This window comes from Palaemon carinicauda, chromosome 19 (assembly GCF_036898095.1).
Source record: "Palaemon carinicauda isolate YSFRI2023 chromosome 19, ASM3689809v2, whole genome shotgun sequence".
In the NCBI taxonomy this organism is placed as follows: domain Eukaryota; kingdom Metazoa; phylum Arthropoda; class Malacostraca; order Decapoda; family Palaemonidae; genus Palaemon; species Palaemon carinicauda.
In genome coordinates, this window is record NC_090743.1 from 89,187,181 (window position 1) to 89,209,680 (window position 22,500).

A 22,500-nucleotide genomic window follows, 5' to 3' on the forward strand; every position below is an offset into this window, starting at 1 on the left:
AAAAACGTGTCATTTTAATTTCTCATTATTTCATTTTCTTTACTAAAAGATCTTCCTCCCATGATTATTCTTAATCCAATTTTGGTCTCATGTCCGGGGGAAAAACTTGGTGACTGTCTTAAGTACGTAAATTCATTAACAATCTCTATAGAGTTAACTGGGCTCTACAATGCACAGGAAGATATCAAAGACCTAGGCCTATATGGCTGAGGGCTATGAAGCGTGGAGTAGGAGAGGCTGAATGGATAAGTATTGATTTAAAAGCTCAAGATTGAGGTGACTGGTGTATTCTAACTGGTGTCATTTGCGTCAATAGGGGTAGGAGGAGATGATGATAGGTTTGTAGAACATTATCTTGATTTTACTCATGTTCATTTTTCCTCCTACTTTTCTATTTTTCTATCTATTAGGTATTAGATTAGTCAGGGCAGCAGCTACCCGTTGATATACTACCAGTAGAGAGTTATTGGGTCCTTTGACTGGTCAGACAGTGCTACATTGGATCCCTATCTCTCTCCTTACGGCTCATTTTGTCTTTACCTACTCATACCCCGAATAGTCTGGCCTATTCTTACTACATTCTCTTCTGTCCTCTTACATCTGACAATATTGAGAATACAAACCTCGAGGGGTTAACTACTACAATCTAATTGTTCAGTGACTACTTTCCTCTTGGTAAGGGTAGAAGAAACTCCTTAGCTATGTAAGTAGGTCTTCTAGGAAAAGGGCACTCCAAAATCAAACCAATGTTTTCTGTTCTTGAGTAGTGCTGTAGCCTCTGTACAATGACATTCAAATCTCTTGGGTGTACACTCGGAAATGCTGTTATACCTTATTTCTCCTCCTTCTCTTCAAGTTTTTATAGTTTATATGTGAAGGATCTAGTTTGGTGTTGTTGCTGTTCTTGAATTATTTCATTTTAATTATTTCTTCTTCTCTTGTATTGTATCTATTTCCTTGTGTTTTTATCCTCACTGGGCTATTTTACCTCATTATAGCCCTTTGGACTAATAGCATCTTGTTTTTCGAACTAGTGTTATGGCTTAGTTTATAATAATAATAATAATAATAATAATAATAATAATAATAATAATAATAATAATAATAATAATAATAATAATTTCATCATTGTATGCAATTCCTCCCTTGATTGACTAAACAGAACTATGTCATCTGAAAATATGAAGTTGCTGAGGTATTTCAAATTAATGTTAACTTCTACATTTTCCCAACATTAGTTAAAAAGAAGGAGAAAAAAAACTTATACATGCTGTAAATAATTTAGGAGAGTTCTGGTCTCCTTGTCTAACTCCATTCCCAATTGTAATTTTCCCACTATGTGTACGTAATTTCAAGAATGCAGTAATTCCTGTATAGACATCTTCATCTCTTCCATGTTTTGAAGGGCTTTCAGCACTTCTGGGGTTTTGCATAAGTAAAAGCTTTTTCATAGTGTATAAATGCCGTACATAGTGATTTTTCACATTCCGTGGAATTTTTTTATTAGCAGCTTTATTACACAGATTTGATCAGTTGTTGCATACTAGCTTCTTAAGCGAGCCTGCTCTCTTGGTTGGTTAAAATCCAGCAGTCTTTCTATTCAGCCTGACATTATTCTCGTACATATTTTGTATATTACTGAGAATAATCTTATTATGCAGTAATGTTTCTGGTCATTTTGTCTCCCTTTTAGAGAATAAGTGTAATGATGAAATTTTTCAAAGCTGTAGACATGGAGCATTGTTGCAGACATTTTATGCAGAGTCCAGCGAGTTTTACTACTATGAAATCTCTTCCATCAATTGTTAAGTCAATTGTCAGGGCCTCTTCTCCTGCTGCTATGCTTCTTTTTGTCTTTTAATGTTATGTTTGGTACCGCCTCAGGTGTTTCATTTTTTTCTAATGGCAATGTTATTTTTTATACAACTATTGCGTAGCATTGTATAGAAATGCTCTGCAATTTTCATCCTTCTATCTCTTTTGTTGATAATATTTGCATTTTCATTCTTCAAAGCAAAGTCACTGTTGTGGCTTTTTCCAATTTTTTTCTTTTTTCATTAATTTCATGATTCTTCTTTTCTTTAGAGTTTCCTCAATTTCTGTCTGGTTGTATTTATGAATGTCTTGGGTTTTTAGTTTGCTTATTGTTTTGGATTGTTCTGCTAATGTTACTTCATATTTTCACCCATCTTCGATCTTTTCTTTATTCAATTTAGCAACTTTTCAAACTATCTTTTTTGTCGATTCCAATACTAATTTTGTTAACTTACTGTTCATTTCTTCTTTACTTGCTTCCATTTCCTTTTGTAGCTGTGAGAACCTGTTTTATATTGCAAAACTAAACTTATATGATTTTTATCTTATTGAAGGAGTATTTATTTTCTTACCTAAAATTCGTTTTTCTCTTACTTTTCTTAACGCAATACAATCTTTACTTCTTGCCATTCTATGGTCGTTTGTCTTCAACCAATTTAACAGTTACATCTTCAACTAAATCAACTTTTTCTCTGGAAATAAAAGCTGTTTGCTTTTCTGTCTATTCAATTAAGCTTCTTCATATCCATTGTATATGTTCCTTTTTATGAAGATAAATATTTATAATTTTGAGATTATTTCCTTCAGCAAATTCTACAAGCATGTCTTCTTTGTCATTCCGTGTACCTAATCCAAATTTACCAACTGCTAATTTTAATCTCTTCTTTTGACTTACTTTAGCGTTGAAATCAGCCAAAAGAAATGCAAATTGAGTCATGGGTTTTTTATGAATATATTCAGACCTTCATAAAAAAGTATCCATTTCTTCCTCTGCATGTATGTTGTTGGCACATATGTTTTAGTGATCTTCAGTTTATATTTCCTATTTAGTTTGATAAATAATCCTGCAATTTTATCACTAGTCCTACAAACTTTTTCTATGTTACTTGCAATATTCTTTTTTTTATTAGAAAATCAGTTCCATTTTATGTCCTCCGAATCAAAATATTTCGCTCTCTTTTAACTCTACAGTATATAAGATTGCCGGGTTCTTCTAATTTCACTGAATCCTATTACATCGCATTTTATTTTTTTAGCTCTTCTAATAACACAGCAGGATTTTCTTTCTAAGACAGTGTCCTGACGTTCTATGTTGTAAAGTTCAGTTTCAAAAGATGGCCTGTTCTGGTCCAGAGATATTTAGCACCCCCTGCACATGTAAGTATCCGCCACCTTGGGCGGTTGTTCTACTGGCACTTCGGACTGGGGTCAGCGACAATGTTGTATTATCCATATATATATATATATATATATATATATATATATATATATATATATATATATATATATATATATATATATATATATATATATATATATATATATATATACATATATATATATGATAGGTGGAACAATTTAGATACCAGGAGGGAGGAAGAGGCTGATGTTGAGAGTAGGATGAAGCAGTATACAGGAAGTGGAGGTAAGTAGCAGTTATGGTATAAGAAATGCCAATCAAGCTGAAAGTTAAGTTCAATATCATTGCACAGTAATAAGACCAATGTTAAAGTATGAATCTAAAATGGGGGGTTTAAGAAAGAGAGAGAAAACAATGCTTTAGAGACCAGAGATGAAAATAGCGAAGTGGATTATAGGAAATTCAATGCTTGATAGATTGGAGAATAATGAAATAAAAAGAATGGCAGATATAGTAAAGATTAAAGAGGAGATAAGAATTTCATGACTTTGATGTTGTGGGTATGAATTACGAATGGATGTTGGGGAGAGAGTGAGGAATGCTTTGGAGGAACCTGTTAGGGGGAGATGGTTGAAAGGAAGGCATATAATTAAAATGCGAGATAAGATGAAGGATGATGTGGAGCGAATGAGTTTTGTAGAACAGGGTGATTTTATAGAAGTTATCGGAGAGGTTTCATCAGGCACTTGACCCATAATGTAGGAATAATGGTGGGAGAGAAGTGAGAAAAAGGGATATGAATCAAAGAATCTTAAAATGATTAGTGTTATGCAGCTCCTTTGATGTTCTTCTTACATATAACTGTGTTATTTGGAAGTTCATTACATGAGTCCTTAGATATTACCTAATTAAATGTATCAAATGTTGGTTTAATGTTATGATAGCGAGCAATATATATATATATATATATATATATATATATATATATATATATATATATATAGTATATATATATATATATATATATATGCATCTATATGCGTGTATATATATATATATATATATATATATATATATATATATATGCATCTATATGCGTGTATATATATATATATATATATATATATATATATATATATATATATATATATATATATATATATATATATATATATACACTGTATATATATACATATATATATATATATATATATATATATATATATATATATATATATATATATATATATATATATATATATAAATATATATATGGGGCTTGGGCATGTTACATGTTACATGTTACTCTATGTTTAAAATGAATAGATGATGTCATGTTTGCGTTCAAAGATCGAAAGTATTTCATGTCCGGCCGAACTGTCCTCCAGATAGTTTTCAGGATAACATGGAAAAATTTATTTAAATTTTCCATTTATTATTTGGTATCGACACGCGCTTCGATTCACCTAGTGAACCTTCCTCAGGACTACATTTAGTGATTTTTAAATACTTCAATAATGTTTCACAATGCTACAAAGAATATCATAAAATTTACGATTAATTTTTTACAGACAGATTGACCTTAGTTCTTTAGGGGTGTCATCTCTTGTTCGAAGCTGGCTAATTTGTGAAGCTTACACACTCGTGGTCTGCAGTCATTTCTACCTCTGTTCTATTTGGAGCAGCTCCTATCTTATGACAAATTGTGGCCCCGATGCTCCTGTATTTCCTCTACAATTAAATAGTTTCTGCACTTTCATCCGTGTCGATTTTCTTATTTCTACGATGCAGCTCAAGATTCCAAAGTTACAAAGGGGTTGATACAGAGCTTCTAAAAATGGCCTCAATTGTGCAACACAGCATAGGACATTAAGCTTAGTGGTTCCCTCTAGAGTTCCATATTTGAAGACTGAGCTGATCCCTGATTCTAGTTCACACTGGAACTGCATCACTCTTAGTCTGTGGGCTGAGGGGGCTCACCTTGCACCCCCCCCCTTAAAATTGACAAAAGTGCATTTAGGTTGTAGCTTTTGATCCATATTTTCATTTTTTTAATGTTCCCATTGAAAAAATAGGGACGCAATACCACTACTGGGCCACTTTCTTCGATGACATCATCGAATTTTGCTGCTGCCAATTTTGGGGTAGGGGAAACCAAATTAGACATAACTCCGGACTGAATGGTCAGAGAGAGATAAATGACATATCAAAATGTTTGCTTTGGGTCTCTCTAACAGATAAAATAGACAATTTACAATTATGTTTAATAATTAGGTCACCAGAGGTCAAAAGGTCACCAAATTTGGGGTCAAGTGAAAATTTTAGGCACCTCCATAAATGTAACCCCAGGACCAGCCAGACCAATATCTGATGACATTTTCTGCCTTATTTCATCTCTAGAGACCTCAACAAATAGAATGATACCCATTAAGTGTACTTATTGGCCAAATCATGGAAATGAGATGTTATGTAAAAAGGTCCATTTTCAAATTTGTCGTTTTTTAGCCTCAAAATCGTAAAAACTGATAAAGCTCATAACTCTTCTTATGGAGGGGCTACGGAAATTATTTTGGTGTGTTTTCCCAGGTTTTGCGGTCAGAGAATCCAAAAAAAGCATTCTCAACAATGTCGACTACTTACATCATGCTGAAATTCAAGATGGCCGCCAATCTGGACGCTGTAATTTTGACTTGGCTATAACTCCTCCATGAATGCAGCAAGAGAGATAATATTTGTGTCCTCACCCAGGTTCTTGAGTTTACAGCATCCAATAAAGGCAGTCTCAACAACTCTGTCAGTAAATTTGGGGAAAGTCACATAAATCAACAGCAGAAATGCTTTATTTGAAGGTTACAACAATTATGAATGAAATACAATAAAACTGTACATGAATGTAGAATATACTCATATGATGCAAGACCTCATTGGGAAAATTCACACTGTGTTGCTTTGGACTACAGAAAAAAGTCAACCTATGCAAGGTATAAAGTTTGATAGTCTACTTGGGTACCTTTGGGTCCACTTTTGATTAATGGAAAGGCAATTATTGGAAATATCTTGTGATACAAGGGAGGTCCTTGGTCCTTCGACTGTGAAATCTACCATCTTGTTACTTGAAACTCTCTTACTCCAAGTCAGACCCACTATCATCACTTTCATAGTCATCATCAAAATTTCCATCACTTTCATTGTTTTCATCTAGGCTTTCATCATCAGGCGTCTCATCATTGTCCATCGTCTCAAGTATATCAGCCATACTTGTAGGAAGTGCAGTTCCCTTGAACCAACAGGGATCTAGATTTCCATTCTTCATTATCCAACCATGATCCACAGCTGGATGAGGGACCTCAGGTTTGGGATAATGGGCACGCTTCCATATAGCAACCTGATAGTTCACCTCCTGATATGCTCATTTAGACACTCTTGGTGGCTGAAGAGATGAAAGATCAACATTCTTCTTTGAATCCAGCGACTGCCCACTGCACTTTAACTCGAGTATTTGGTATCAAAGCTGGTCAACTTCCTTTGTCTTAGTTTTAGCAGAATACATGGTGCAGGTGAAATCCTCAAGAGCAAGGAATATTTCATCGGTTACCTCCCATGACTCCCCTAGGCAACTGAAGACTTCTTGGTGCTTTGGGAATTTCTGTAAAATTCGCAGCGGTTTTAACTTGACAATTCCTTTAAAGGAACTGGTCATATCCCATCTACTGAATGCATGCAGACCAAGGAAAGCAGACCAAGGAGAGAGGCACAGTAAGTTGGTGTGAACCCTTTCAATAGTTCTGTGACATCTATGAATCGCCTTCTATTCTCAGTGCCAGTATCCAAAAGGAGTTGCACACCTAAGTTTGGAGCATAATACAGAAGTATGAAGAATATGTCACTATCCGGACTTCGAACCCGAACAGATTTGTGTCTTTTATCCTTGGCATAGGTTGAATAGAGAATGACACGTAGATCATTCTCTTCCTGGGTTGAGTCAAGAGACTCAATTTGAAATGCAGTGATCTTCTCATTGTCTGCCCTGAGTTCGTACGCCTTGCCCTTACAAACTAAGATAAGCTTCTTCTTCTCTACCTTTGGTATATTCTCCTCCCTGCACCAAACCCTCAAGAGTAATTCAATGAGCTGAGTTTTATTGTCGTCATTACTCAAGATCTCTTTCCAGTTATCTGGCCGCCTTATGTTTTCTCCACTAACCAAACGTTTTTCTCCTCAGATAGACCTAAGGATATGGACGACCCTATTGAATTTTGGAGATGATCCGGATTATGATCGGGTTTCTAGTTTATTTATTTATTTTTCGTCTGTGTTTCTCTGGACAGGATTATGTCTAAATTACTCAGCAGATTTTGAATTAAATTTTCCGCATGGATTGGAATCCGGATCCGGATTTTGATTTTTTATTAATTTATTCCTTTCTCTGTGTGTCTGTGGACAAGATTACGTCGAAACTACAAGAGGGATTTAGACAAATATCTCACCACAGACACATCTTTAAATTTTGGAGATGATCCAGATCTGGATTCTAGATCCACATTTGCTTTTTTTGGCCATATTAAAAATAACGTCAAACTACTCGACGGATTTTGACAAAATTTTGCACCACACATATAGATATCAAGTCATGAATGATCATTTAAATTTTGGAGATGATCCGGATCAGGATCCAGATCAGGATTCTAAATCTGGATTTGCCTTTTTCTCCAGAGTGAAGATAACGTCAAAACAAATTGATGGATTTTGACGAAATTTCTACCACAGATAGAACTTAGGCAATGAACGACTCCATTAACCTTTGGTGGAGGTCAGTTGCGTCCAGCCAGTATGATATTCTTTTGTGCTCAGAAATTTTGCTTCTAATATGAGGCACTCATCTGAGCTCTATATAAATGGTTTCAAGAAGCCAATAATGTTGAAACGTGATGCCATCCCTAGGGCCAGGGGAATAGCGGTGTATATTAGGACCGAATACCCTGCTTCTCATAAGTCCTCCTATGAATGTGGATTTAATAAAAGTTTGTGGCAGGCATAACAACTTCTATTTGTGTTCTACCTACCGGAATCCAGGCATGGCTGATTCTATCTTCGATTATCTTCTACTCTTTTAGTTAAGATACAAAAAGATGACAGAAAGGCCTCTTTTGTCTTTGTTGGTGATTTCAATGCTCACCAAAGAGAGTGGTTTAATTCTGTTTCTCCTACTGATTGCCATAGCTTAAGAGCTTTTGACTTAGTCTCTGAATCAGGCTGTGACCAAATCATAAGTGAAGCTATTCACAGGTCTGGTAACTGCATGGACCTCGTATACACCGACTCCCCTGACGTTATAGCATGTAATGTTAATTCTCCAGTTGGGACATTTGATCATGCCTTGATTTCAATAGTAGTGAAGACTGAGAAGCCTGTCCCTGATGTATCATACTCATGTAAGATTTATATATCTCAAGCAGACTGGAATGGGATTTTGCATGATCTTTTGGGCTTGAATTGGCCACAATTTTGTAGTAGTGTTGATCCTGCCAAGACATCCACGGAGTCTTTAGGAGTCTTTGGGAGTGGTCCTTAGTCCCAGGAGGACCCAGGAAAGCTGGCTAAACCAGTTGGAGTCCTTGCCCTGGGACATCAAAGCTGCTTTGATCGTGCAATGAAAACATTCAATAATAATGATGATTATCATTAATAATAATGATAACTATTAATAATTATTATTATTATTATTATTAATAATCTTATTTATTGATAAAAATAATTATTAATAATGATAATGAATATTAGAAATAATAATAATAATAATAATAATAATAATAATAATAATAATGCTGATACTGATACTAATACTGGTACTAATACTAATACTAATAAGTATCATTTCGTCCGTCTTTTTCCTGTAAATATGAGAAGGAAAAATTTAAACTCTCCTGTCCCTTTGAATGAAAATCTAGTCAACATATTTGATACGTGCATCCCTTATTTTAAGCTAAGGCACCGGGTAAAGAACAAACCATGGTTCAGTGATTATTGTAGACGTGCTTATTTAGAGAAGCAGGAGGCCTATCATCTTTGGAAGGGTAACAGATCAGACTTGACCTGAAATTACTATACTCAGCATAGAGATTTTGCTCAGAGAGTTTATGCTTCAACTGAAAAGGAATACAATTTAACCATAAAAGAAACCCTTTCTGGTATAACCCAGGAGCATAAGGGGTGGACTACCCTTAAATCTGAACACGTTGGTGCAGATCGAAAAGTTCCTCGTTTACTTAAACTAGACAGTTCTTTCACTCACTGTCCAAAGGAAAAGGCAACCCCTTTGGCTGGTGTGTTTAATAGTGAGCTGAGTATTGCGAAACTAACTTCCTCATTCCTGTATCCTGAGGCTAAACTAACTACTATGCATATCAGACCTTATGACCTACTGTTTTTTGCAAATATCTTTGAAACGAAGACTCGGATCAGCATGGTGCTTTGGCAAAGATTGTTTCACACACTCCGCTAATTTTCACCAATATTGTACACTGTCAAATGCGGTTAATTATGGCGTTTACTCTTGACTGTGAAGTCAAAAACCTGCGTGATCTACTACACATTCGAACAGGTGAGGCGTGACGTAGTAGTGACGTCTATCCACCCACTACCTACACTCCTGGCTTCCCCTACTCCCTTTCCTCCCCTGTTACCCCCCTCCTTATCCCCCTACCTCTTTCTCCCCCATACCTCCCTTACCCCTTCCTCATTTCCCCCCCTCTCTCTCTATCTCTCTCTCTCTCTCTCTCTCTCTCTCTCTCTCTCATAAGGGAATGGCTGTTACCTCTCTCTCTCTCTCTCTCTCTCTCTCTCTCTCTAATAAGGGAATGGCTTTTACCTCCCCCCTCCTCTCTCTCTCTCTCTCCTCTCTCTCTCTCTCTCTCTCTCTTGAGGATACACGGTATATGAAGCCAGACACAAGTATGACGAATTAATGACAGATTAATAAAAATTGTATGCCGAGTAAGGTTTGAACGTTTATGCAAACAATCGCAATCGATGTTCTTGCTTCTTTGACGGTTATACCGTATTTGGTAATTGCAGAAGGTAACATGGTAAGTAACAGGCGTGCGGCCGATAGACGGCTGATGGCAAAGTCCAGTGGAGGAAGTATTTCATGGCTCTCAACCATGGCCAACATGCAGCAAGTATTTCATAGCTCTCAACCATGGCCAACATGCAGCAAGTATTTCATCGCTCTCAACCATGGCCAACATGCAGCAAGTATTTCATCGCTCTCAACCATGGCCAACATGCAGCGATGTCCGCTGGGTGCAAAGGAGTCATCACACTACGACTCTTCCATATCTTCCGCCATTATAAATAAGTCATATGTGTGCATAGCTTCATTTCTTCGTGTACAGAAAAAAAAAGAGAGAGAGAGAGAAGGAGAGAGAGAGAGAGAGAGAGAGAGAGAGAGAGAGAGAGAATGGGGGATTGAGGGAGAGGAAAGGGAGGTATGGAGGTGAAAGAGGGCGGGAATAGGGAGTAGGGGTAGGGTAGGAGGGAGGGAAAGGGAGGGATGGTGGTAGTAGGGGAAGGCAGGGGCGGAGATAGTGAATGAATGGACGTCACAAACACGTCACGCCTCACCTGTTCGAATGTGTAAATGGCTCACGCAGGTTTTTGACCACATTCAAGAGTAAACGCCATAATTAGCAGCATTTGACAATGCACAGTAGTGTCAAAAATTAGCGGAGTGTGTGAAACAATCTTTGCCAAAGCACCATGCTGATCCGAGTCTTCGTTTCAAAGATATTTGCGAAAAACGGTATGTCATAAGGTCTGATATGCATAGTAGTTTAGCTTTTCGATCTCGTGAAATTAAATCTCTCTTGATGGATCTTGATGCTTATGGAGGTGTAGACTCATGTGGTATTTTCCCTTTGGTTTTTTTATAAAGACTGAAGATTTCTTTGCCCCAAAGTTATCTGCTATTTTGTGCAAGTTAGCAAGAAGAGGAGCTTTTAGCACTTGTTGGAGAAATGGTAATGTTACTCCACAAGGTAATTACGTTTGTGGTAGCACAAGTCCAACTGATTACCACCCAACTTCCATAACTCCCATATTATCTAAAGTTTCTGAACGTATTTTGGCAAAACGTCTTAATAGGTTTGCTGAAGGCAATCATCCATTCCCTAGTTTGCAATTTGGTTTTTGTAAAGGCCTTGGAGCATGTAAAGCCTTTCTTACAATCTCCAATGCTGTACACAAAATCCCTTGATTGTGGTCATGAGGTTTTATGATTGGCCTTGATTTTAGTGTTGCCTTTGATCGTGATAATTATGAAACCCTTCTTATCAAACTCAAACAGTTGGGAGTGGGTGGGTCGTTTCTTAGCATATTTCTTTTTAATTTTTTAAGTAATATAATATAAAGAGTTGTTGATGATGGGCACCATAGGGAGTATAGGAATGTGATATCTGGTGTTCCTGAGGGCAGTGTTCTTGGCCAATGACTTTTCATACTATATACACATGACATGTATTTGGCCTAGAATACAAGCTTGTAACATATGCAGATGATTGTACTCTCTGCATTAATTTCATCTCTCGAATGTGGATCTGGGGTTGCTGAATCCCTTAATAGAGATATAGCTAAAATTAGTGCATTGTGCAAATTATGGGGTATGAATTTGAATGCTAACAAAACTCATAGTATGATTGTAAGTAGGTCAAGGACAGTGGCTCCTCAACATCCGGATCTGAGCGTTGATGATGTTTCATTAACTTTGTATGACTTTTTTTTTTATATAAATTTTAGGTGTGACTCTCGACAGCAAATTTACTTTTGAGAAACACATTAGGTCTGTCTTTTTCAATTGCACAAAAAATTGATTTATTGAGAAAGTCTTTCAAGATTTTTGGTGATCAATCTATTCTGAAGAAGTGTTGTAATTCTTTCATTCTACGTTGTTTCGACTATTGTTCTCCTGTCTGGTCTTCAGCTGCTGATTCTCATCTTAATTTGTTGAACAGGAGCTTACGGTCTATTAAATTTCTTATTCCTTATCTAGATATTAATCTCTGGCACCGTCGTTCAATTAGTTCATTATGCACGATGCTTAAGGTTTTTTTTTTTATAATTATGACCATTCTTTATATTCAGATCTTCAATACTACATAGTATTCTAGAAGTTTTATACCAGCTGTGACCAAGTTGTGGAATGATCTTCCTAGTATGATAATTGAATCAGTAGAACTTCAAAAGTTCAAACATGCAGCAAATGTTTTTATGTTGAACATGATGATATATGTTTTTTTTATAGTTTATATATGAAATATCTGTTTGAATAATGTTAATGTTTTTAAAATATTCAGTTTTATTTGTTTATCACTTCTTATATCGTTTATTTATTTCATTATTCTCTTGCCTCACTAGGCTATTTTCCTAGTTGGAGCCTTTGGGCTTATTGCATCTTCCTTTGCCAACTACGATTTTAGCTTAGCTAGTAATAATAATAATAATAATAATAATAATAATAATAATAATAATAATAATAATTATACAAACCATTAATGCTGCCACCAACGCCGTCCATTTGCCACCTATTTCAGGTGATTTTGGGCTCGGCTACTTATACGGAAATGTAAAAACGCACAAGCAAGGGAACCCTCTCAGGCCTATTATCAGCCAGTGCCCTGCCCCTACATACCAGCTTGCTAAGAGACTGAACACCTTACTCACACCCTATATCCCCAATAAATATTGTGTGACATCATCAGCAGAATTCCTAGAAAAACTGAGAAATTCCACAAGTGACGGAGTTATTGCCTCCATGGATGTCGAGTCCCTATTTACTAACGTTCCCGTGAATGAAACAATAAAATTCATAATGGACAGAGTTTATAGGGATACAACGACACCCACCCTCAACATCCCCGAGGCCTCTCTCCGTGCACTATTAGAAATATGCACCAAGAAAGCCCCTTTCACTACCCATAAGGGCCATATATTTATTCAGAAAGATGGAGTCGCTATGGGGTCCCCTTTAGGCGTCCTCTTTGCTAATTTTTATATGGGAGTAGTCGAGGAGAGAGTTTTTCGAAAAATCAGTAAACCAGACCTCTATGTACGCTACATTGACGATACTTTCATAAAAACGGCCAATCAGGAGAGCAAGAAGAACTTCGCCGAATTTTCGAGGAATGCAGCTCGCTCAGGTTCACCCTAGAGCACAGCCTCCAAGGACGTCTCCCCTTCCTTGATGTCCTTGTAGAAACAAGCAATGATAGTTTTAGTACCTCGGTGTACGTAAAACCAACGAATCTCGGCCTATGTCTGAATGGTGACAGCGAGTGCCCTAGTCGGTATAAAACTGCCACCATTAAGGCTTTTATTCGGAGAGCCATTTCTCACTGTTCTTCGTGGAGAGGCACCCACGAGGAACTTGACAGAGTTACTAAAATTCTGGTGAATAATGGCTTCACGAATAAGGACATTAATGGGCAAATTAAAAAAGAAATCGAGAAATGGTACCAGAATGAAGGCCCTAATGATACCAACACGCCAGCAAAAATAAATCTTTACTATAAAGGCATTATGAGCGTAAACTACAACGAAGAAGAAAAGATTATGAAAAATATAATAAAAAACAACGTTTTTGCCACCGCAGAGGATACTGAAATCAACCTCATAATTTATTACCAATCAGCAAAAACACGAGACTTGATAATGAAAAACAACCCTGCCCCCGCCATGCAAGATGACTTGAAAAAGACGAACGTAGTGTACCGATATAAATGCCCCGTCCAGGAATGTCCTGGCACCTACATCGGGATGACGACGATGCGTCTTTCTAAGAGATTATCTTGCCACGTGCAACAGGGTGCAATAAAAATGCATTGCCTCCAAAAACATAATTTCATGACAACAAGGGAGCATATAGTGAAAAATGTAACAATCATCGGCCATGCCCCTGACAGTAGACGTCTCCGGATAATGGAAGCTATTTTTATTCAACAACAAAGACCTAACCTCAACACCACGCAAGAAGGGACCTTATTGCCAACATCTATAAGGTCCACTATCAACAATAGTCCAGGCAATAACAACTATGACAGGACTGATATAGCTGAAGGTCAAAACAGGGATTATCTCCTGACAGAACCAGAGCCAGTAATCCCACCAAACATCCCGGCGAGGCAGAGGCCACCACCCAATAGGATTAACGGTCTCCGCCCTAGGGCGGTTCTTAACCAGTGAAGATAGAATCTCGTAGCAGGACTCCGTATATAAGCCATCAAAACAACACCTGCATTTCAGTTCACTCTTGACAATGAGCAGAAAACCTTCTCACTGCTCGAAACCGGTTGAGTCGAAGGATGTGTTAAACTTAACACCACGTAATTTATAAATTTTGTATAAAAGTGACAATTACTTTGTGTGCACTAACATTGTGATAGTGTTTTATACTTTGTACATATTATCTGTACTTTTACAATGTGTTGTGATATATTAAAGACAAATTGTGAATGATATGGTCTTCATCACCTTCCTATTGATATGTCCCTTTCCCAGTTACTGACGGATTGTTCAAATGAAGAGAAGAAGATAATAAGAACAATAGAAAAAGTTAATTACAAGATTAACGCCACTGAGGCAGCAATCACTTTTAATAAAACCTGCTTAAAAGAGGGTCTACTCCCAAAATAATAATAATAATAATAGACTACAGAGATAAGCGGTGTTTAGTATGAGGGTTCCGTGTTACATCCCGCTTCCGTAGGATTCAATTGTTTTTTCACTATAGGTAAAGTTTCAAGTACAGTATTATGCAGTTATACACATGCCTTGGGGCTATACCGGCTACTACCTTCTTAACATTCTTTTCGAATATCTTAGATCTGGCCATTATGATTATTAACACCACATCTACCCACATATTCCATAGCCCTCTCAATTGATTTTATAAGACTTGTTTTCTCTCTCTCTCTCTCTCTCTCTCTCTCTCTCTCTCTCTCTCTCCCATGCGACATCAGACGTCTGTTTGATGTATCACCGTGTACTTACTTATACCTTAGTCTTAGAATGTAGTAGCCTGATCATTATCTACCACAGTTTGAGGTTGATGTTCGAACCATATATTACGTCATTACATTTGATAATTTCTACAGACTCAAATCAGGAGCTTAGCCACTGTATCATGTCATTTCTTACACTGATTCCGAGCAAGTGGTGAGGATTCAATAATCTATTGCTGCCATTACCATCCCCTTAGTTTTCTTCTTAAGTTTTCCTCTCTGTGGTAATTGTCCTATTTCCTTACTGGTTAATTCTTCAATTTGTTTCAGGAATTTTCCTTGCATTCGTTTTCTTTTCCATTCTTCTAACCTCTTTATTGTATTAAAATCAGATTATTCATACCGAATATCAATGATGTTTTTAGAATTCATCTAAAAATATATATTTAGACAATTTTTTATAGATTTTTTAATATGAAAGTAAAGATGATAATAAAAAAAATGTATTGCATTGATTCCATGGAAATTAACAGAGCAGTGGTCAATAGATGGCGGTAGTATAGCAAAACGTTATCTGGGAAAATTAGTCATTCTCAAAATAGTTTCTTTAAAAAAAAAACACTTTCAAAAGATTTATCTTCATATATTTACCAAATAAAACATACATTTCACAAATAGTGACACTTTTGACTAATTACTACATTCTTAATTTAGTATATAATTTGAATATATATCAAATGTTCGCTGACGTCACGAACGTCTCTTTGGTTAACGATGTTAGTTCCAGGTCGTTTAGTACCTCCTCCACCAACCCCTCCCCCTTCCCCTCCCCACTTGCACAACATATCTTGCTACTTTTTGCTTTCCCGGCATTTAAAGAACCTCCTAATTACGGTATAAGAAGAGGAGAGCTGCGGGGCTGCATAATTTTGGAGTAAATGGAGAGCGTGCTCTTGTAAACAAATACGAAATCTTAGAAGATTTATGATCCCAGGTCGATCAGAGCCAAACAGGGTGCATTTGTATTTGTAACTAGACCATATAATGCAGAGCCTATAGTACAATGCCAAAAGCGTTTCAATATATACAGAGAGAGAGAGAGAGAGAGAGAGAGAGAGAGAGAGAGAGGCATCGATATACCTAACATTTCCTATAATTATCTCATAAGAAAATTGTCTATGTGATTCCAACTATAACGATCTAACTGAAAGACTAATACCTCGTTTCATATGCAGCTTTCTTTTCATTATCATTACGTTCTTTTCTAACTAATCATCGTATTTCATCACTTCATTTTACAATAAGTCCAGAGCTTTGCAGAGGAAAGCAAGACATCTTCTATGATTCTTTATTTTAAATCTTACAGGAAAATCTAACAGAGGTGTTGCTTGATGATACAAAACACCGATTAATCTTTAATTCTTTGATTTATATATAAATTTATGCATTTGTTTAACTTCGTCAGAAAGAGTTGGCTACTGTTTATTTCATTTTCATATTCCAGTCGATCTCCAAAGAAGTGAAGAAGTTACTAGTTATATTTGAATATTAATTTTCCTGTGATAAGAGAAAAAAAATGGTTTTATTTCTTCCTAAAATGACAGAATTTCATGAGAGAGAGAGAGAGAGAGAGAGAGAGAGAGAGAGAGAGAGAGAGGGAATATTTAGAGTAAAGTGTCACTTTTTTTATATGAGAATATATTCCTTTTAACCATCACCTAAGCATATCATAAGTCAAGTACTTTAAGAGGTGAATTTACAAATCTGAAGTTAATTTGTTGTTAAGCGAGGTATGAAAGCAAATTTTCGTCTTCTGATTAGGTTTTGATATTCGAAGTTTGATTGCGTTAAGAAAAACTGTGATTTGTTGTACTGTAATTTTCCTCCTAAGACTTAGAGATTCCCCAGTTTGACCTATAGAAACATTCGTTCCTTGCCGAGTGAATGAGGACACCTTGACTCTCCTCTACGAGGAGCATTAGGATACAAGAAGAATAAGGAAATGGCGTCTGGCGACTCATGCTCACTCCTCCACCTGTCTTTAATTTCGTATCATTAGAAGATAGCAAAGGATTGTGTTTATGGGATTTTATTAACTTTATTCCTTCGGTCCTTCTAAATTAATTACAAGCGAATGTTGGGCTACTTTACGCGTTCATTTAAGATTAAACAATTCTTCTGCATCCAAGGGGTTAGTTGCTGCACTGTCATTGTTCAATGGCCACTTTCCCCTTTCTAGGGTAGAAGAGACTCTTTAGCTATGGTAAGCAGCTCTTCTAGGAGAAGGACACTCCAAAATCAAACCATCGTTCTCTAGTCTTGGGTAGTGCCATAACCTGTGTACCATGGTCTTCCACTGTCTTGGGTTAATTTCTCATAGTTGAGGGTACACTTGGGCACACTGTTCTATCTTATTTCTCTTCCTCTAGTTTTGTTAAAGTTTATATCAATTATATAGGATATATTTATTTTAATGTTACTCTTCTTAGAATATTTTATATTTCCTTGCTCTCTTTCCTCACTGAGCTATTTTCCCGTTGGGGCCCCTGGGCTTATAGCATCCTACTTTTCCAACTAGGACTGTAGCTTAGCAAATAATAATAATAATAATAATAATAATAATAATAATAATAATAATAATAATAATAATAATAATAATAATGACGTAATTATTAACAAAAAACGTTTTTATTACAAAAGGACAGAAGATAAACAAAAGAACAAGTAATAATTGTATACGGTTGTTTTTACGTGTTATTTGGTTTATTCAACAAGTACACCGACGGATTAGCACAAAAGAATATTAAGAGACAAAAATACAAGGAAGAAAGTTTTATCTATAAACTAGAAATGATACTTTACACACTAATAGTGACATATGGCCCTCTCTCTCTCTCTCTCTCTCTCTCTCTCTCTCTCTCTCTCTCTCTCTATCTCTCTCTCTCTCTCTCTCTCTCTCTCTCTCTCTCTAAAAATAAAACTAAGCTTTTCAACCAGGTAATATTATTTACTCCTTATTTTCAGACGTCTGTTTCTCATAAATAATAGGTTTCATGAATTATTATTATTATTATTATTATTATTATTATTATTATTATTACTTGCTAAGCTACAACCCTAGTTGGGAAAGCAGGATGCTATAAGCCTAGGGGCTCGAACAGGAAAGAAAGCCCAGTCAGGAAATGAAGCAAGGAAAAATGAAATATTTTAAAAACAGAAACAATAACAAAATAAATATTTCCTATATAAACCGTAAACACTTCAACAAAACAGAAGGAAAAGATAAATTAGTGTGCCGGAGTGTACCCGCAAGCAATAGAACTCTAACCCAAGACAGTGGAAGACCATGGTACAGAGGCTAGGGCACTACCCAAGACTAGAGAACAAAGGTTTGATTTTGGTGTGTCCTTCTCCAGAAGAGCTACTTACTATAGCTAAAAAGTCTCTTCTACCCTTACCAGGAGGAAGGTAGCCACTGAAGAATTACATAGCGTAGTTAACCCCTTGAGCGAGGATGAATTGTTTGGTAATCTCTGTGCTGTCAGGTGTATGAGGACAGAGGAGAATATGTAAAAAATAGGCCAGACCATTCCTTGTATGCGTGGGCAAAAGGAAAATGAGCCGTAACCAGTGAGAATGGTCTAATGTAATACTCTCTGACCAGTCAAGTGACCCAATAGCTCTCTAGCAGTAGTATCTTAAGAGTACTTCACACTCACAAAGGTCTGGAATACCCTTTAGATCATTTGTGATATATAATATCTTGATAGCAGATCTAAGAATATTTTCTGCTAATCAGTTGTATGATATTAATATTTCAAATAAGTATATATTTCACTTGATATTCTAACACCTTTTGTACTGTGCGTTGCGTACTGATTAGTTTATTATTATTATTGCCTCTCCCCTTTTTTTATGCTTGTCAATATTTTTTCCTATTTTTATTGACCTGTATATGTCTTTTGGTCAGACTCTATTTTGCTCTTTCATTTTATATATTTGCCAATATTTGTATAGTTCTCTCCTGCGACCTATGTAACTGTTCTTCTATCTATATTCATTTTTACCATTATATTTGGGCGTATTTTCTTTTTTTCTTTACCCTGTGTTGTGTATACATCTGTGCATTTGTTTTACTTATTTATGTAATTTCTTTTTATCTATTCATTTCATTCAGCTTCTAAATGTGTGTCCAGCAGGTGAATGTTTGTATCATGCTACTTTCTATAAATGTTTACACCTGTGGATGTATTTCTTGGTTTACCTTTTATTTGCCTCTCTGTCGGTCTGTTAAGGGTTCTGGAGTCAGTTTAACAGGTCATATATTTTTGGTGTCCTCTATGAATACCTTCATCAATGATTATTGTTTTAACAAACATATGTAAGTGTATCGATTAATATGATTGACATTCCTTGTATAGGTTAATTTGTAAGGGTGTCTCTCTGCCGTGGCTCTTCTAATATGTCAGTCCAACTTCCGGTCTGACTGTCGTTGTGCCCTATATATGCATATATATATATATATATATATGTGTGTGTGTGTGTGTGTGTGTATGTATATATATATATATATAAATATATATTACATATTATATATAAATATCTATATCTATATCTATATATATATATATATATATGTGTGTGTGTGTGTGTGTGTTTGTGTGTATATATTATATATTAGATATATGTATATATTATATATATTATATATATAGCATATGTATCATATAAATGTATATATATAATATATATATATATATATATATATATTATATATACATACATATATATACATATATATATATATATTATATTTTTAGATATATGTATTATATGATATATATTGTATATATATGAATATATATAATGTATATATATATATATATATATATATATACATCTGGCGTATCAATGGCATGTTTATTTTGGTGCCCATATGGGTTATATTTACAAGAATGTTTATTCTACCAGCTATGAACTGTTTCGGTAATTATAACATGTTAGACCCCTTTTTCTCCGTCCATCATATTTGACCTGCCATATACTGTTCATGATAGTTTACTTGTCTAAATCATATAACTATGTTTATATGAGGCCCTGCCCCTTATCAGGCAGTACGTCTATCACTATATATCTCCATCTACATCGATATGTTTAGCTTTTTATATTTATATCTGCAAAACTTTGTATACTCCTCTCGTCTGCTTCATCCAGAAACTGGAAATTGGAAACTATTTTGAAGAACATCGGGAGATAATTTCCTTCCTCTTTTCATGTCACCATTTGGCATTCTTTTAAGTCTTGAATGAGGACCAGCTTCCAGTATCATCTGTATGACTGATATTGGTCACAGATAATCCTTTGGAGGTGTGGGAATATTATCTTGAATCACTTGCCGACCACACTCTTTCAACCTTGTCATAATACCACTCCTTTTATCATTTATGGTCTATTGTATAGTTGGAAATGTTACACCAATTTGGACTCGTTAGTATCATAAAAATCCTGCATTACTGATACCTTAATAAAATCCAGCGTGATTGGGTAGAAGAATCTCACACTTCCAGTTGATTTTTGGACATAGAGTTAAAGGACTCTTATTCCTGGTACGAGATAACAAATGACCGAGAGAAATAAAGAAAAGATAAGCATGGCATTAAACTCAAAATATAGGGATAAGACTCACTAATTCAGCAAAGTTGTTAGAGAAGAGCCCATGGCCATGGTATTATTTTATTGCTTGCCTCATAAAATTAATCAGAATAAATAAGGAAATTATTTGGTATTGCTCCTAAGGAAACATCTTCTTTGATTGTCAGAAAAAATTATAGCATGCAGTTCTGCATGCAACATTAGCAATATAAGATTCAGTATCCTACACTAGAGTTTCAATAGCCTTAAAAAAAAAAAAAAAAAAAAAAAAAAAAAAAAAAAAAAAAAAAAAACACATGAATAGACCACCTAATAAAAAAAACCATGAATAGACCACCTAATCAAACAAAGCTTATTTTAAGAACAGGAGTTTTGGTGCTGTTTAGGAGACTACCTCACAGACTCCATTGATTCCTCAAGAAGACCCTATTATGCCCATATACAAGTGCACTCGGTTCCATATAGCCCGTATGATGAGTTCAACCGAGATATAAAAATTGCTTTTTGTATTACAACGTTCTTTACTTGGTGTTCTCTTTTTCAATGACTGCAGTTTCTATTCAAGCTTTTAGGATCTTAAGTGAGGCTTTAGCAATGAGACTCCCTATAAAGTTTCTATATCCATTAAGAAATTTGCTTTCGAGTTCAATCACCTCTCAATCAACCATGAAGAGAAGAATATTAAACTTCAAAATTACCTACACATATATCCAATAAAATTAGGGGAAAGGCCTAAGCATAGAACTATCGAGAATAAATCTCTTAAAATATCCCCGTACTTAAATGTTTGAGCTACCTGGATGCTCATTCAAAAGTCCTAATTTAAACAACTGTTTTAAACAGCGACGGATGAATGAATCAATCTGTGACTGAAACATTCGGCCTTGAATACACGGTTAATCTTAGCCAAGGGAAAGAGAAATCTAGGGTTTATTCAAGCTATTTGTTGAAGTAAATACTAGTACACTATTTGATATCCCTTTGAGAGAGCCATCACATCTGGAATAAGAATATATTTCCTTACATACCTGAATGGGCTTGTACAGAATCCTGATAAGCAAGATATTATATGAAGTTATTTAGAGATTATGTGAGAGGATTTCTAAAGTTATAAATAACTTAATCATAGAATATAGTTATGATCAGATAGAAAAAAAATCATAAAATACTCATTGATCACATTTTTATTTAGTCAACTAACTTACACACCAATAATTGCCAATGAATATTAGAATCCCCAGAGATTTATACTATTGTTAGGAAAATGGAAGATAAAAATGCCCACAGATATAGTTCAAGATGCTAGTGTTACCTACTGTAGGTACGGATCTGGATGCGGACCAAAAACAAAACCAAGATCTTAATCGAAATATTCACTTGAAAATTTGCATGAAAAAAATGGTAAATGGCTGGCAATATTTAATCCAGGGTTTTTGCCGTTTTAAAAGCGGATATATTGACGTAAAGAATAATAACAAAGGAAGGTAAAATTACGGTCTCTTGTATTTTACTGAAATACGGTTGAGAACAGTATATTTTCACGGAGAATTTCCGATTGAAATTACAGTTTTTTTCTAACCGTGTTCTTGAAGGGTTTCCTCTAAGGAAAAAGCTAAAAAAGAGATGTTTTTACAATAATATCACTCAGTAAAATGCCCGGTTCATATGCCAAGGCCATCA